This window comes from Podarcis liolepis, assembly GCF_965112155.1.
Source record: "Podarcis liolepis genome assembly, chromosome: 6".
NCBI lineage: Eukaryota > Metazoa > Chordata > Lepidosauria > Squamata > Lacertidae > Podarcis > Podarcis liolepis.
Genome location: NC_139559.1, coordinates 2,802,327 through 2,819,450, shown reverse-complemented (window position 1 = coordinate 2,819,450; position 17,124 = coordinate 2,802,327). Strand labels below are relative to the sequence as shown.

The following is a 17,124-nucleotide window of genomic DNA, read 5'->3' as shown; positions in this document are numbered from 1 at the left end:
GGAAGGAAGGAAGGAAGGAAGGAAGGAAGGAAGGAAGGAAGGAAGGAAAGGTTTTTTCAGGTTTTTTTTTTAACAAGTTTCCTCCCCCAAGTTCTACAGGTTGTTTGGCTGCTATCTGCAAAACACATTTCTATCCATTAAGCCTGAAAATATGTTATTTTTCAGCTTCCAGTTTGACGCCATTTGTTCCAGATAAGAATCAGCAGCAGTTTAACTTTGAGGTGGCATCACCAAGCGCTGCAAGCAGGACGAACAGACGCAGGGAAGAGCTTCCATTTATTCCTTAGTTAAAGGAAAACCTATAGAATCCGCGCTTTCCAAGACAATGCGCAAACAGAAAGGCTGGAGCCAGCCTTTGGAACTGGCACTTTCCTGACCGTTGCAGGGCTGTTTGCCAGCCCAGGGATGCGTACAAAAACAAATATACCAGGGCAAACGGTGCATAAAAATGCATGCAGTAGTAAAAACAACATGCAAAAAATATATGAGTGGGAAATGTGCACAATAGGGGAAACTGGCACTAAAAGGTTGATGTATTTTCATGAGGACTTAAGAAAAAAGATCACATGGAAATGTGCACAGCTGAACTCAAGACTGAAAAGTCAGAAAGATTCACCCATCCCTAATTACATATTGTGTATTTACAAACCTCTTGTGTTTATATATAGTTTTAATTCTAATGATGTTTAGGTGTTTTTTAATGTTTGGGTTTCCCCACCAGGGGCGGAGGAAGGGGGGGTGATACGCCCCCGGTGTCACCACTGAGGGGGGTGACAAAATGCCAGGCAGCAGTCACTGCAGGGCCTGCAGCACGTCCGAGCCACGCGTCTCTCCTGGCCCGCCCGCTGCCTCCCCCCCAGCATCCTGCCCTGGCTCACTCCGCCCCGCGGGCGACTGGCCCCTCGGCACAGGGCACACGCGCCGCCCCAGGAGCCCGATTGGCTTGCTCCACCACTGTTCCCCCCCTATGTTTTTAGCTGGCTCTGTTTCATGTGTAAGCTGCCTTGAGTCTCTGTCAGGGGAAAAAGCAAAGCATCAATCACTATATAACAAATAATAATGTTAATAATCAGGGCATGGGCAGAAATGGTTGGTGCCCACCCACTCCAACGCCACTGCTGTGACCAAGACCCCGTATGCTTCAGAATATTTTGGAAAAGGAGATGATATTAATAGACAGGATTGTAAGTTGTTTTTATATGCAGCGACAGCAGCAAGAATATTATTGGCACAAAAATGGAAGCAAGAAGAACTGCCGAAGAAAGAAGAATGGAGGATGAAGTTGATGGACTACGCAGAATTAGATAAATTAACAGGAAGGATTTGAAACCTGCGGGATCATAGATTCTTAGAAGACTGGAGTAAATATATGAACTTTTTGAAAAGTAATTGTGATGAGCAGATTACGCTAGTAGGACTGCAGGAGGTTTTGTAAGGTGGATTATTTGAAATATTGCAAGAAAGACTATGAAGAGAATCATTAGTTAAGGACAATTAAATGTAGTATAGAAACTAAGAAATGCATAAAGGTAAAGGTAAAGGGACCCCTGACCATTAGGGTCAGTCATAGCCGACTCTGGGGTTGCAGCGCTCATCTCGCTTTATTGGCCAAGGGAGCTGGTGTACAGCTTCCGGGTCATGTGGCCAGCATGACTAAGCCGTTTCTGGCGAACCAGAGCAGCGCACGGAAACGCCCTTTACCTTCCCGCCGGAGCGGTACCTATTTATCTACTTGCACTTTGACGTGCTTTCGAACTGCTAGGTGGGCAGGAGCAGGGACCGAGCAATGGAAGCTCCCCCTGTCACAGGGATTCGAAACGCCGACTTTCTGATCGGCAAGTCCTAGGCTCTGTGGTTTAACCCACAGCGCCACCCGCATCCCTAAGAAATGCATAATAAATGATAAAGAACGGAAAATCATCAGAGGTGTTGATGGAAGTCTAAAAAATATTGTATAAGATGAGAAGTTATGTTGTATGACTGTTGGAACTGATATGTTAAAAAATCAATAAAAATGTATATTTAAAAAAAACAACACAGAATATTTTGGGAAAGGGTTGGATGGAACCGGAGGAGGTGGAGCCGGGATACGGAACGCGGGGCGAGCGAGCGAGAGGGTCGTGTGAAGTGGCGTTTCGTGATGGCTGGCGAGATCAGCAAGGTGCAGGTGGCGCAGCCAAGAGGGGACACCATCTTTGGGGAGGGAACAGAGGTTTCTTAAGCGGGGCACGCAGCTTTGTGCTTTCTCTTTCGCTGCGTACACCGGGTCACCTGCCCACCCTCCCTAATTTTAGGTCTCGTGTGTTGACCTTGCTATGCCTGTCATGGGGTCGTCTGCCGTTGCAGCAGGGGCCTGGTAGGAATTTTGTCCAATTGGCTGATTGGTGCCATTTGGTTTTTGCCTACTGTTTTAATTCCGTATATTATAAAAAGATACTTTGCTGTGGGTTTGTATTTTTGTATATCTTTGAATATGTATCTATATATATAATATATATATATAATGAGCAGAAGAGAAGGGAATAAAAAAAAGACATTTCTCATCTTTGTCTAGATGAGTGTTTCTAATGACATTTTCCTGGCTTTTGCATGCAAATTAAACGGAAGAGAAAAATTTTGTGTGTGTTTTATAGATTGTTTGAGCAGACCATACCATAGTTATGACCCTGCCCTCATTTTACAGTTTCTAACCTTCTTGTCCAGTGTTTCTTGTTCTTAAAAATATATTAATATTTTTTATTGGTTTTTCCTCATATTTTCCAGCATACCATCCTTTTAAACAGCATTTCAAAATCTTTGGCTATCACAGCCTTCAACCTCAACTGGTGGTTTTCTAAAATCCTTTCTAATTATGCATTTTGTTACTAAAGTTATTGCTATAAATTCAAATCTAAATTCTTAATTCTTTTCACAATAATTTCTATGTTACTCCTTACAAAACTTCTTTTAACCCTACAAGTGATGTCAATTGGTTACAGCTGCTTTCCAAATATGTCAAAAACTTCTTCCATTCCTTTAGGAAAGTCTGGTGCTGCTGGTTCCGAATTTTCCCGGTGAATCTCGCCATCTCAGCATAGTTCATCAATTTCTCTTGCCACTCATCTTTCGCTGGCATTCCTTCTTCCTTCCATCTTTGGGCGAACAATATCCTTACTGCAGTTATGGCATATAATTTTTTTTATCATTCATATGAATTTCTGTACCCACAATACCCAACAGAAGGGCTTCTGGTTTTTTAACAAATGTATATTTCAACATTTTTTTCAATTCGTTATAAATCATTTCCCAGATGTCCTTCACTTTCTTACATTCCCACCACATTTGGTAAAAAGTACCCTCCTTTTCTTTACATTTCCAACATTTGTTATCACTTTTGTACATTTTAGCTAACTTCACTGGTGTTATATACCACCTGTACATCATTTTCATAATGTTTTCTTTCAATGCACTGCAAGCAGTAAATTTTATTCCCTCTTTCCATAATTTTTCCCAATCCTCTATTTGTATATTATGACCAGTATCTTTGGCCCAATTAACTTCCTCATCTTTCAAATGCCATTCCAACAGTTATTTATACATTTTAGATAATATTTTAACTCTGTTATTTAATAACTCCAATTCATATCTTGATTTTGTGTAGCTGAATCCCTTTTTATTTTTATCTTCTTTAAACATTTCATTGACTTGACGATAAGGCAACCAATCATTCACCATACATTTTACATCTTCATGTGGCTTTAGCTTCCATTGGTTCTCCCTCTCTATTACTAATTGTTCATAGGTGGCCCAATTTTTACTCATATTTCTCTTTTTTACATTCATTGCCTCAAGCGGTGAGAGCCACCATGGTGTCTTACGTTCTAATAGATTTTTATATCTATCCAACACCTCATACAATGACTTTCAAAATATGTGGTTGCCAAATCCTTTATGAACTTTTACTTTGCCATACCATAGATATGCATGCCATCCTAATCTGTTGTCAAATCCTTCTAGATCCAGTGGCGTAGCGTGGGGGGTGCCAGGGGTGCCAGCCGCACCGGGCGCAACATTTTGGGGGGCGCGTTTGGCCGGCCCCCCTCAAGGAAGCGGGAACCTCTCCAAGGCACAGCGCGCCGTTGGTAGAGGAAAAAAGCCGAGCAGCAGCAGCAGCAAAGTCGGGAGGAGGAGGAGGTGGAGCGAGCCTGCTAATTCCTTGCAAAGTCGGGAGGAGGAGGAGGTGGAGCGAGCCTGCTAAGAATTCCTCGCAGCTGGCCATCCAACCTCCAGCGAAGGAGGGCCCCGCTCCACCTTCCGAGGGAGCCTGCTAGGACCCCCGGCTCCCTGCAGGTGGCTCACAACCCCCACTAGCCCGACCGGGCTCGGGGAGGATGGGAGCCGCCTGCTGGGCTGGCACAGCTGCGTGTGAAGGCGCGGAGGGAGGCGCTCCCAGGGCTGCCGGCGGCCTTTCCCCGCACGCGAAGGAGCAAGGGCGGCGGCGGCGGCGAGGCTGCGCAACAGCCGCTGCGTGAGAACGAGCCCTTGCCCAGCCCGGGGGACGATCCGGAGGCCCTCTCCGAGCGCGTCGCGTGTAGCCAGCCTGCCAGCCTGCCTGCCAGGGTGGAGCAAAGCGGCGGAGTGGGGAGAGGTTGCCCTTCTTCGCACGCAACCCCCCCCGCGTCACGCCTTAAATCCACCCTCCCACAAACTAGGAGCGAGCAGCTGAGAGGGAACAGCTGAGAGCCACGAGCAGCTTTTTCTGAAAATGCCCTTTAAAAAAAATAAATCCTAAAATTTATAAACCGCTTGACAGCTACAAAAGCGGTTTGCCAAGAGAATAAAACTGCCAGGAAGCAGTGGCGTAGCGTGGGGGGGTGCAGGGGGGCCGGCCGCACCGGGCGCAACATCTGGGGGTTAGGGTTAGGGGGCGCAAATCCACGGGTTAGGGGGCGCAAATCCACGGGTTAGGGGGCGCAAATTACTTGCCTTGCCCCGGGTGCTGACAAGCCACGCTACGCCACTGTCTAGATCTAAAAGATCTGTATTCTCCAATAATATCCAGTCCCTTAACCAACAAAGGCATGATGCTTCATAATACAATTTCAAATGTGGTAGGGAGAAGCCTCCTCTTTCTTTTATATCTGTTAACAGTTTAAATTTACCGGTAATTCTTGGCTTCTTCCCTTGCCAGATAAATCTTGAAATTGCTTTTTGCCACTCTCTAAAGATACCAACTCCATTAATTATTGGGATTGACTGAAATAAAAACAACATTTTCAGTAGCACACACATTTTAATAACTGAAATCCTACCCATTAAGGATAGTTTCATTCTTCCCCACATTTCTAAGTCACTTTTAATACCATTCCATACCGGTGTGTAATTGTCTTTAAATAAATTTATATTTTTCGATGTTAACCAGATTCCTAGGTATTTAACTTATTTAACAACCTCCATTCCACTCTGATGGTGCAATGTATCAATCAATCTCAGTTCATATTTTTCAATAACATTTTTGTTTTTTTCTTATTTAATTTGAAACCTGCTACTTGTCCGAATTGTTCTATTCCTTCTAGTGCTTTTCTAGCACTAGTTAATGGTTCTTCCACTGTTCCGAAGGGTAAAATTAGTGGCTATATTTTATAGATTCCATTTCCTTGAGCACTTTAATAGGCTGCAAATATTGGCCCTTAAATTTTAAAAGGGGGGGGGGGGAGGTAACCTTTTGTAATATTGTTGCAGGATATATGAGCATTCCCAGAGCAAGATTATAAAATTTTTACAAGCAAGGAAGATCACAAGAATTCCACCCCACCGGTTCCTCCGCTGGGGAACATGATTTATAAGTGAATTTCAAGATTAGTTTCCCTCTCAAGATAACTTCACTTCCTTATTCCTTTCTTGTAAACTGCTGTCTTTTGCAATGATTCACCCATCACGGGAGTGGGGGTGTGTGAAGGGATGCCAGGGACGCTGGGGCAGCTAAATCCCATTTGATTCCTCCAATATGGAGCCCTGTGCAAGCCCCAAATGGATCTTCTCCATTATAGATCTGCACAATTCTGTGCCCCCTTGGCTGGGCACCCTGCGCGGAGGAACCACCGGCAACGCCCTAAATCTGATTCTGCTCCATTACTGGCAGTGGCTCTCTAGTCTTATCTGATGATGCCAAGATTTGAACCTGGGACCATTTGTGTTCAGAGCGCATGCCTGGCCACTGAGCCGTTCCTCGTCTGGGGTGGTGTTGGCGGCCATAGTGCTTCATCAGCACCTGCCGGGCCTTGACCACCCAGCCCTCGTTTCGGCCTCGCCTCTCGAATCAAGGATGGATAGCAGCTGACCTTCCTCTCCTCTCTGCTTAGGCTGCTACTGGCCACAGTGTGCGTCACATTTTGCGCTATCATCCGGCTGACGGTGGTACCTTTGGGGCTGAGCATCGGCAGCTGCTCTTCGGAGTACGTGGAAATCAGTGTAGACCCACTGATCAAGTAGGTGATGCACAACTTCCCTTCCTTGGCGGGGGGACGGGACAGGCGGGGGACGGTCGAGCGCCTCTCTTTCCCACAACCAGGGGAAATGCCCTGAGCCATCAAAGGTGTGTGAGATTCCAGTCAAGTCTATCACCAGATCTAGGAAAGCAGCTTGTTCAGGGGCCACTGTGGAAGGAGGTGTGGGTCCAGAACTGGCCTCCACAGTCACTTACGCGCTCACTGGTCAAACTGTGTTTATGGAAGACAATCGTCCTCGGCTACGAGGCATCGCCAAAGAAGAAAGACCCGGGGAGGCAAAGGGCTACAGCTTCCATGCAGGGGTGGAGTGCATGAAAATGCTACCAGCATGAGTTTGACCAAACTGCGGGAGGCAGTGGAAGACAGGAGGGCCTGGCGTGCTCTGGTCCAGGGGGGTCACAAAGAGGCGGACACGACTAGACGACTAAACAACCACAACATCATCCTGCCATTGACTGGGTGGGTGCAGAGAAATGGTGGGAGGAACCAGTTGGGAAACCCCCAGGGGAAGAAGGTTCAGAGCCTGGGGATTGGTGGTGGGACAACAATGAGTGGTCAGAGGGAGAAGAGGGAGAAGACTGGGAGAAGGAGGTATCAGAAGGTGAAGAGGCAACAGGGCTTAGTGAGCGGGGAGAGTCTGTGGCAGAGAGAGGTCCAGACTCAGAGGCAGAAGCTGAAGTGGGAGGGAGGCCAAGAGACAGAGATGGTTCATGCTGGTGAAGAAGCAAAGGTGTCTTTTCCTCCTGCTGTGATGAGCTCCCCTTAGCACTGGTCTCCCCAAACCATGAGAGGCATGAAGAGGGCGGAGAAGAAATTAGCTGCATGCAGGCGTAGTCTCAGATTGCTTGGGGAAAACCCTGGAGAGGAGGGGATTGTGGGGAGGCAGGGACCTTCAGTCTCAGCAACTGCTTCTTGGGGGGCAAGACCTGCCGCAGATGAGTTGCTGTGCTCATTAGGCCTGACGCTCCTGTGCAGATCCCGCTTTTGCTAAGAAAGATTTAACTCTAACTCGCTCTGTGTAATTTACCGCAGGCTCGCTCCTGTCACATACTATGAATCCTATGTCCTGTAGTTAACTATTCTATTCATAGCAATTCTGCACTCGGGTTCCTCCACCCAGGTGACCTGCATCTCCTGCATCCCAGAATAAGTGTCTTCACTGAGCTGTGACCGTGAGCAGGAGAAACCCAGAGAAAAACGGCTGCTTCAGATTTTCCCAGAGTAGCTGCACTCATGCTTGCTGCCACTGGGGAGCACTAAAAGACAAGGCAAAGATTGTTTCTCGCTGAGCTTGCAACTCAGTTAGCTCAGAAAGTGCCCTCCCCAAACCCTAGTTTAAACTAATGAAAGCAAGCAAGCCTGGTTCCAAACTGACTTACATTCCCGTACTTCAGCTCAGTTTAAGCTGAGCAGGTGGCTACTGCTTTTGAAAAGTGAGGAAAGCAATGTGTTGGGTGTGTTGGGGCTCCACCCCCATGGGAATGACTTCTGATGATGATGATAATAATAAAAATAACTTTATTATTTCTATCCTACCCATCTGGCTGGGTTTCCCCAGCCACTCTGGCGGCTTCCAACAGAAGGTTAAAAATACATTTTTAGACTACAATGAACTGGCTCAGCTCAACTCTTTCTCTCTCTAAAGCAATTAATTGCAGCTTCTGCACCTTCTCACTTCTCTTGAGAAATCTGGAGTCCTCCTGAACAGGAGTGTAAGAATCTGTCAATTTCGGGGTTTTTCCTCAGGTTCTCATTTTCACAATCTTAAACCCAGTTCTCCATGTTTCTATATCAGTTTTTTTACAATGTCTTCACGAACATTCATCAATATTTGAGTGCAAATTTCTCCTGACACATTATATTGTTTGGTATACACAAATAGGCATACCATACCCTCCAACATTTCTCTGACGAAATAGGGACGTCCCATTACACAAGTTTGTACCCCAAACATCTGACTGGGTTGCCCCAGCCAGCTACCAACTTATATAAAAATATGATAAAACATTAAACATCAGAAAAACCCTTCCCTATTCAGGATTGCCTACAGAGGTCTGGGAAGTTGAATAACTCCATACCCTCCAACGTTTCTCCAATGAAAATTGGGACATCCTAAGGAAAAGTGCAGATGACACAACCTTGGTGGCAGAAAGTGAGGAGGAATTAAAGAACCTTTTATTGACGGTGAAAGAGGAGAGCACAAAATACGGTCTGAAGCTCAACATCAAAAAAACAAAGATCATGGCCACTGGTCCCATCACCTCCTGGCAAATAGAAGGGGAAGAAATGGAGGCAGCGAGAGATTTTACTTTCTTGGGCTCCATGATCACTGCAGATGGTGACAGCAGTCACAAAATTAAAAGACGCCTGCTTCTTGGGAGAAAAGCAATGACAAACTTAGACATCACCTTGCCAACAAAGGGCCCTATAGTTAAAGCTATAGTTTTCCCAGTAGTGATGTATGGAAGTGAGAGCTGGACCATCAAGAAGGCTGATCGCCGAAGAATGGATGCTTTTGAATTCTGGTGCTGGAGGAGACTCTTGAGAGTCCCATGGACTGCAAGAAGATCAAACCTATAGATTCTGAAGGAAATCAGCCCTGAGTGCTCACTGGAAGGACAGATCCTAAAGCTGAGGCTCCAAGACTTTGGCCACCTCAGGAGAAGAGAAGACTCCTTGGAAAAGACCCTGATGTTGGGAAAGATGGAGGGCACAAGGAGAAGGGGATGACAGAGGACCAGATGGTGGGACAGTGTTCTCGAAGCTACCAGCATGAGTTTGACCAAACTGCAGGGGGCAGTGGAAGACAGGTGTGCCTGGCATGCTCTGGTCCAGGGGGTCACGAAGAGGCGGACGTGACTAAATAACAACAAAGGAAAAGTGGGACAATCTGGGATCAGATCAGAAACCGGGACAGCTTCTCTACATCAGAGATGTCCCTGAAAAATAGGGACACTTGGAGGGTCTGGTATACACACATATCTATTATACACACACGTGTATGGCTGTTGAGTCCATGGGCATTTGAACAATTACGATACGAGGCGGATGCTGTACTCAGCAGTGAACTGGTCCTCAGTTTTTGTACCTATTTAGACTTTCTTTAAAAAATGAGTAGAACTTTTTGGAATTAAACAGAAAGCACAGAAACCTTCCCACTTCAGCTCAGAGTGGGCTGTTTTAGTAGCTGATATTGGTTCACAGAATCTAGTGTGTCTCATTTCCGCCCTCGAGTGCTTCTTCGGCCTGTCGCCTTCCCCCTCGGGCTTTGACGCTCCCGTCGCTGATGCAATTCCAGGAACACCTGTGGCTCCCTGTCAGAAGCAATCAGTTCTAAGGGACTGAACTCACGGAGGTGGCGCTGGAGATGGTTTATGGGCTCAGCTGCCTCCATCAGGAGCTGTCTCCCTTTGCAAACAGATTTGTTAGCCTTTGCCTCAAAGTAATGGGATTTGGTTCGGGGATATTCTTAATAAGCAGAGGCTGTGCAATTTCTTCCCTTCTTGCCCGCCTGCTCTTCTTATGTTTTCAACAAATGACAAAGAAAGCGCCACCCTTTGCCGTTGGAGGAAACGGCAAATATCTTTTCCGAAAGTCTCTCTCTGCCATCCCAAATCCGCTGCATATTTTGGATATTTTCTGCTCCCAAGTCAAATGGACAAATTTGGGGGAAACGAGACAGGGGACTCGTTTTAATATTCTGTTTTTAATATTCTGCTGGAAGCCACTCAGAGTGGCTGGGGAGGCCCAGCCAGATGGGCGGGGTATAAGTAATAAATTATTATTCTTATCAGTACTTTTTTTCCTAAAAAAATGTTTAGGGGTACTTTCATTTTCCTACTCATATTGAAATACTGCCCCTCAATGAGGCCAAACTTAGATTCACAAAATGTTTAGGGGTATGTCAATAAAAAGTTTGTGTTTATTCAAAACCTGCCAAGGAGTCCAATTCACTTTGTTGCTTCTTCAAATATTTTGTAAAGGTTCTCATTCATCTTTGAAATCACAGTTATCCTTGTCCCATAGCTTATGTGTCAGTTTTGCCAGTTCTGCATAGTCCATCAGTTTTTCTTGCCATGATTCTTTAGTTGGAATTTCTTCAGTCTTCCATCCTTGTGCTATTAGGACTCTCGCGGCCGTTGTCGCATACATGATGTTTTCCAGCTTCTTTGGCAGGTCTTTCCCTAAAATCCCTAACAAAAATGCTTCAGGTTTTTAAAAAAATGGTAGATGGAACATTTTCTTCAATTCACAACATTATGATGGAAGATTGGGAAAAATTATGGAAAACTGATTTAAAATTTACAGACTGTTCCCTGTCGAAGGAGAATGATATGAAGATGATGGACAGATGGTATATGACACCAGTGCAGTTAGGGAAAATGTACAAAACTAGTTCAAATATATGTTGGAAGTGTAAGGAAAAGGAGGGGACATTTTATCATATGTGGTGGGATTGTAAGGTAATTAATTTTGGGGGGGAAATGATATACCCCCACCTGCATTTTGACTTTGTGTGCCTGAAATCCCCCTTTTATGAGAGCCCATGCCAGTTCCTATTTCATTCCCTTGCAGATCATTTCCTAGTGATTTCCAACCACCCCCTCAGCCAAGCCGTTTTGTCAAACTGAAAAGCTGGGAGAAGACGAGAGGAGCAGAAAGAGAGATGTCAAGATCTGGTCTGGCAGGTTTTTCCAAGTGATCAGAGGGAGCGCTGAGTAAATAGCCAACTTAGAACCTCCGGACATCAATCAACCTGCCAGTCAGCCAGGCCAAGGGGAGAAAAAGAGATCAAGATGTAACAGCATTTAAGGAGAACTGGAGAATGTCTGCAGACCATACGTAGAACAGGTTAAATCATTAGCAGGTTTAGAGTAAAATCAGCTGTAAAAGTTGTATTGAGACTAAGATGTGAAAAATAACATATGGTTGGATTATAATGTGCAGCAGTAATTGTTATTTGGAGGAAACCATGGAAGGGAAGTTGACGTTTAATGTATTGGTCTGTGACCGTATTAATAAATTCATTCATTCAATGTATTGTTATTAATAAGGTGTGAATAAAAGTTGTTGTCGTTTAGTCGTTTAGTAGTGTCCGACTCTTCGTGACCCCATGGACCAGAGCACGCCAGGCACTCTCTTCCACTGCCTCCCCCAGTTTGGTCAAACTCATGCTGGTAGCTTCGAGAACACTGTCCCACCATCTCAGTCCTCTGTCGTCCCCTTTTCCTTGTGCCCTCTATCTTTCCCAACATCAGGGTCTTTTCCAGGGAGTCTTCTCTTCTCATGAGTCTTGGAGCCTCAGCTTCAGGATCTGTCCTTTTAGTGAGCACTCAGGGCTAATTTCCTTCAGAATGGAGAGGTTTGATCTTCTTGCAGTCCATGGGACTCTCAAGAGTCTCCTCCAGCACCAGAATTCAAAAGCATCCATTCTTCGGCGATCAGCCTTCTTTATGGTCCAGCTCTCACTTCCATACATCACTACTGGGAAAACCATAGCTTTTACTATACAGACCTTTGTTGGCAAGGTGATGTCTCTACTTTTTAAGATGCTGTCTAGGTGAATAAATGTATTGTTGAAAAATTATGGTGGTTTTTTTTTAAAAAAAAGAGAGAGAGAGACAAAGCTTCTGAAGGTTTAGGTTTAAACAGCATCCACAGAGGGATGGTGTGTGTGTGTTTGTGTGTGTGTGTGAATTGCTGGTTGTGCTCATTTTTCCACACAGACACACACAGGAACCTGTATCTTGGAATCTTGGACGCCTGTGATTCATGCAATTCAGGAATCACAGCTAAACACCCATGAGAGATGGCTATCCAACCTCTGCTTAAAAACGTCCAAGGAACGAAAGTCCAGCGCCTTCTCGATTAATAATGTCCCTCTCCTTTTTGCAGTATGTTTCCTTTGCATCAAAATAAATGAGGTGGAATAACGTAACACCAACAAATTTCACATAATTTTGCTGCAGTGGGCAGCGATACAAATAATGTGCTTTTTGGTGGAAGGCAAACTGCAGCAGAACGGGGAAACCTTCTTCAGAAAAAGCATTTCAAGGTCCGGATAGCAGTTTTCACATCTAGGAGGGCTTTGGTCTCCCCCAAAAGTTGGCTGCCGATTCCAAGAGGAGAATGTCGCTGCAGGGCCCACAGTCAGCCTGTTTGATAGTCCAGCCTGGCTTTTTGTTTAAGAAGCGGCCTTTATTTCTGTGAGAAAAGAAAGAAAGGAAAGCAGTGCGTGATCAGATGAACCGCCCTGAGACCTCTGGGTATAGGGCGGCATATAAATTCAATTATTAATAATAATAATAACAATAAGGTACAGATATCCTTGATTGTTCTGCAACCTTATCCTGGAGCCTGCACTGGAAAATTCAGTTCATGAAGTTCACAGACCACAGTGTGAGAACCTCATTCTGGTCAAAACAGATCAGGGTCTTTCAAGTGTGTGGGACACACTCACCACTTTGTGGAACGACAGATTCCACAGCACAACACCCCACCATTTTTTATTTTTGGCTACTGAGAACACTTCATAAGAAGAGTATCTGCTGGTTCAGGCCAATGGCCCATCTAGTCCACCATCCTGTTCTCACAGGGGCCGACCAGATGTCCATAATGGGAAACCTGCAAGCAGGATTTGACTGCAAGAGCGGCTCTCCTCTCCTGCAGTTTCCAGGGACCAGCATTCAGAAGCATTGCTGCCTCTGACTTAGAACTTTGCCCTTGTGGCTAATAATAATAATAATAATAATAATAATAAATTTTTTATTTATACCAGTTCCCAGTTCAAAAACCAGGCTCAGGGCGGCTAACGACAAATTTAAAACACTTTAAAACACTTAATTATAAAAGCAGCATAAAATACAGTATAAAAACATGAATAACAATAAAAATCAAAAATCTATCAGAGAATCCCCAGGGCTAGCTGGCTGAATTGGTTCTACGTGGGCCAGCGAGGAGGCCAGGGGAGAATTAGCTGTGGGGTCTCAGAGCGGGTGGTCTTCTTAAAAGGGGAGGGAAGAGAAGGGAAATAAAAGTTCAGGCTGAATTCAAATTAAAGGCCAGGCGGAATAGCTCTGTCTTACACGCCCGACAGAAGGAGGTTAAATCCTGCAGGGCCCTGGTCTCATGGGACAGAGCATTCCGCCAGGTCGGAGCCATCACTGAGAAGGCCCTGGCCCTGGTGGAGGATAGGGTCAGGTACCTTTAAACTATGGTTATTCATGGACCTTAAGGTCCTCTGCGGGGCAGACCAGGAGAGGCAGTCCTGTAGATACAAGGGCCCTCAGCCACAAAGGGCTTTAAAGGACCAGCACCTTGAACCTGACCCAATACTCCACCGGGAGCCAGTGCAACATAGCCCCAGACCTCCAGGGATGCCAGCAGGTAGTGCTAAGGACACGTCAGCCAAGGATTTGCCTTTGGAGAGGAAAGAGAGCAAAGCCCTGGCTTAGCTTTTGAGTAAACACTTTCTGTTGAACTTTGAGGAGCCTGTGCCCTTTCTGCCGTGCTCACGCCCTCTTCGTAAGTCGCTGTGGTTTTCTAAGAGCTTTATGCTTGATAAAGCGTGGGAGGGCTGCCCATCCCATCTCACCAGGTCCTTGACGTTAGATTTCAATTGCAGAAGGAGAACACAAGGGGGAGGTTCTTCTGAGGGCTCCATCGACAGCCAAATTGGTGTGGCAGAAATATACATAGCTGTCAACTTTTCCCTTTTCTTGCGAGGAATCCTATTCGGAATAAGGGAATTTCCCTTAAAAAAAGGGAAACGTTGACAGCTATGGAAATATAGCAATGTGTAAGACATTATCCACATCTTGTGAAATATACTTCGAGTCCTGTAGTGATTTCATGCTCTTTATTGTAGCTTGTAAAACAGTGATTGAATTGCTCCTCAAACCTCAGGCTTTTATATACATTATTTACACATTGAGTCCTTTTTGATTGGCTCATTCTGCTCCCCTCCTGGAGCCTGATTGGTCTTTTCCTGCAGGTCAATCAGTTGTTGCATTCTAGGATCCTCCTTGCCTATTGCTCTAGGATCCAAGCTTAGTACATAACATCTTGCCTCTTTGCCCCACTCACTCCCAGTACCTGCAAGTCAGTGGGAAGACCGATACAGTGGTACCTCGGGTTACATACGCTTCCGGTTACAGACGCTTCAGGTTACAGAAATATTACCTTGGGTTAAGAACTTTGCTTCAGGATGAGAACAGAAATCGTGCTCCGGCAGTGCAGCAGCAGCAGGAGGCCCCATTAGCTAAAGTGGTGCTTCAGGTTAAGATTAGTTTCAGGTTAAGAATGGACCTCTGGAACGAATTAAGTACTTAACTCGAGGTACGACTGTATGTTGGGCTGCAGTTTTGCATATGTCATCCTCAGGTCCCGCTTGCCAGATTTCTGCAGGCATCTGGCTGGCCACTGTGACAACAGGATGCTGGTCTGATCCAGCAGATGCTGTTCTTAGAATCATAGAATTGTAGAGCTGGAAGAAACACCAAGGATCCCTTAGTCCCCCCCCCCCCTGCACCACCACCTTCTGTTGAACAGCCCTCAGAAAGTTCTTCCTGATGTTTAGTGGGAATCTCCTTTCTTGGAACTTGAAGCCATGGGTTCGGGTCCTGCCTTCCAGAGCAGAAGAAAAGAAGTTTGCTCCATCTTCCCCATGGCAACCATGAAGATGGCTATCGTATTTCCTCTCAATCTCCTGTTCTCCAGGCTAAACATACCCAGTTCCATCAACTGTCCTCCTAAAGCTTGGTTGCATGGTGAGTCCCCCCCCCCCAGTGGAAATAATGACACATGACACAATTATTAAGGTTAATGGGCCAAATAAGGCCACAACTTTATTGGTTACAGGTGATGAGCAGTATTGGCTTAGGCATTGGTCCTAACCGACCATATCTGGCTTCAGCCCATCCACTTGAAGTCCGGGAAGGGTTAACCACCAGTAGGGGGGGTCCTGCTGATGCACATCAACTAGGAACTCCCCCAGGGTCACCGATAGGGGGCATGCCTTAGGCCCTCACCTCCCCAGGCTTCGGATTGGCTGGCCAGGAGGTGACGTGGCTGGGGATCACCCCAATCGCGCGGGGGCTGGGTTCCAGCTGCCTCACGCGTGGTGGGGCTGTGAAGCCTGCAACTCCACCTCCTCTGAAGGGCAGAAGTAGCTTTTCCAGACCCTTGACCATCTTGGTTGCCCTGCTCTGCACACTTTCCAGCTTGTCAACGTCCTTCTTAAAATGTGGTGCCAGAACTGGACACAGGGCTCCAGGTGCAGTCTGACCAAGGCAGAATAAAGTAAAGGTAAAGGGACCCCTGACCATTAGGTCCAGTCGTGGCCGACTCTGGGGTTGTGGCGCTCATCTTGCTTTATTGGCCAAGGGAGCCGGTGTACAGCTTCTGGGTCATATGGCCAGCATGACTAAGCTGCTTCTGGTGAACCAGAGCAGCGCACGGAAACGCCGTTTACCTTCCCGCCAGATCAGTACCTATTTATCTACTTGCAATGGGAGCTCACCCCGTCGCGGGGATTTGAACCGCCAACCTTCGGATCAGCAAGCCCTAGGCTCTGTGGTTTAACCCACAGCGCCACGTGCATCCCTCAGAATAGAGTAGGACTATTACTTCACTTGATTGAAACATTCGACTTCTGTCAATGCAGCCTGGATTTCCATTCACTTTTTTTGTTAAACTTGTGGTCTGCTAAGACACCCAGACCCTTTTCACCTGTGCTACTGGCAAGCCAGGTGTCACCCATCTTGTATTTGTGCAGCTGGTTATTCCTGCTTAAGTGCTGAAACTTAAGTGACCTTAAGTGATGCTCTCCAGTGTGATGGGCAGGTGAACCCAAAGGGGAAACCTGTGTGGTTTGCTCCTAAGTGGCAGAGAAGGCAGCCCTTTTGCAATGTCAATATCTCTTTAGTAAGTCCAGGATCAGGATGCTGAAAGATGGGAAAGGACTCGGAAAGCAAATAAACCTGCTAGTTCATAACAAAGGGATGCCTAAATGGCTTAGGAACTCAGGAGAAAGAGTGTTGACTCAGAGATGCCCTTCCCTTGCAACTTTCACTGGGGCGTTTCAAAAAGAGCCATTAACACACACACTTCTGGTGCTGTCTCAACAAACAAAAGAGCCAGGAGAATAAATCCCATATCCAGGCATGTCGTAAGCGATGCACACAGACCTCCTCTCCTTTGCAAAAGTTATTTGGACAATGAACTGAATTTTAGGAAACTGGCCCCAGAGGGGGAAGTCACATTTGTCTGTGGCAGCCAAAGCAAGATGATACCCCAACAGCTTAGACAGGGGTCAGCAGACTTTTTCAGCAGGGGGCCAGTCCCTCAGACCTTGGCGGGGCGGATGGCGGACTATATTTTGAAAAAAATAAAATAAAAAGAACAAATTCCTATGCCCCACAAATAGCCCAGAGATGGATTTTAAATAAAAGGACACATTCTGCTCATATAAAAACATGCTGATTCCCAGACCGTCTGCAGACTGGAATTAGAAGGCGATTGGGCCGGATCCGGCCCCCGGGCCTTAGTTTGCCTACCCATGGCTTAGAAGATTAGCTAGAAGGCAACCTTGAAGCCTATGGTTGCTGTGGAATGGTTGAAAGGCTGAGCTTTGAAC

The 17,124-nt window shown here is 46.1% G+C and overlaps 1 protein-coding gene across 1 annotated transcript in view; it reads left to right on the top strand.

The window, feature by feature from the left end:
- Positions 1–17,124, top strand: part of CCM2L (CCM2 like scaffold protein) — an 881,881-nt gene that overhangs the window by 621,147 nt on the left and 243,610 nt on the right. The gene's annotated exons all lie outside the window — the stretch shown is intronic.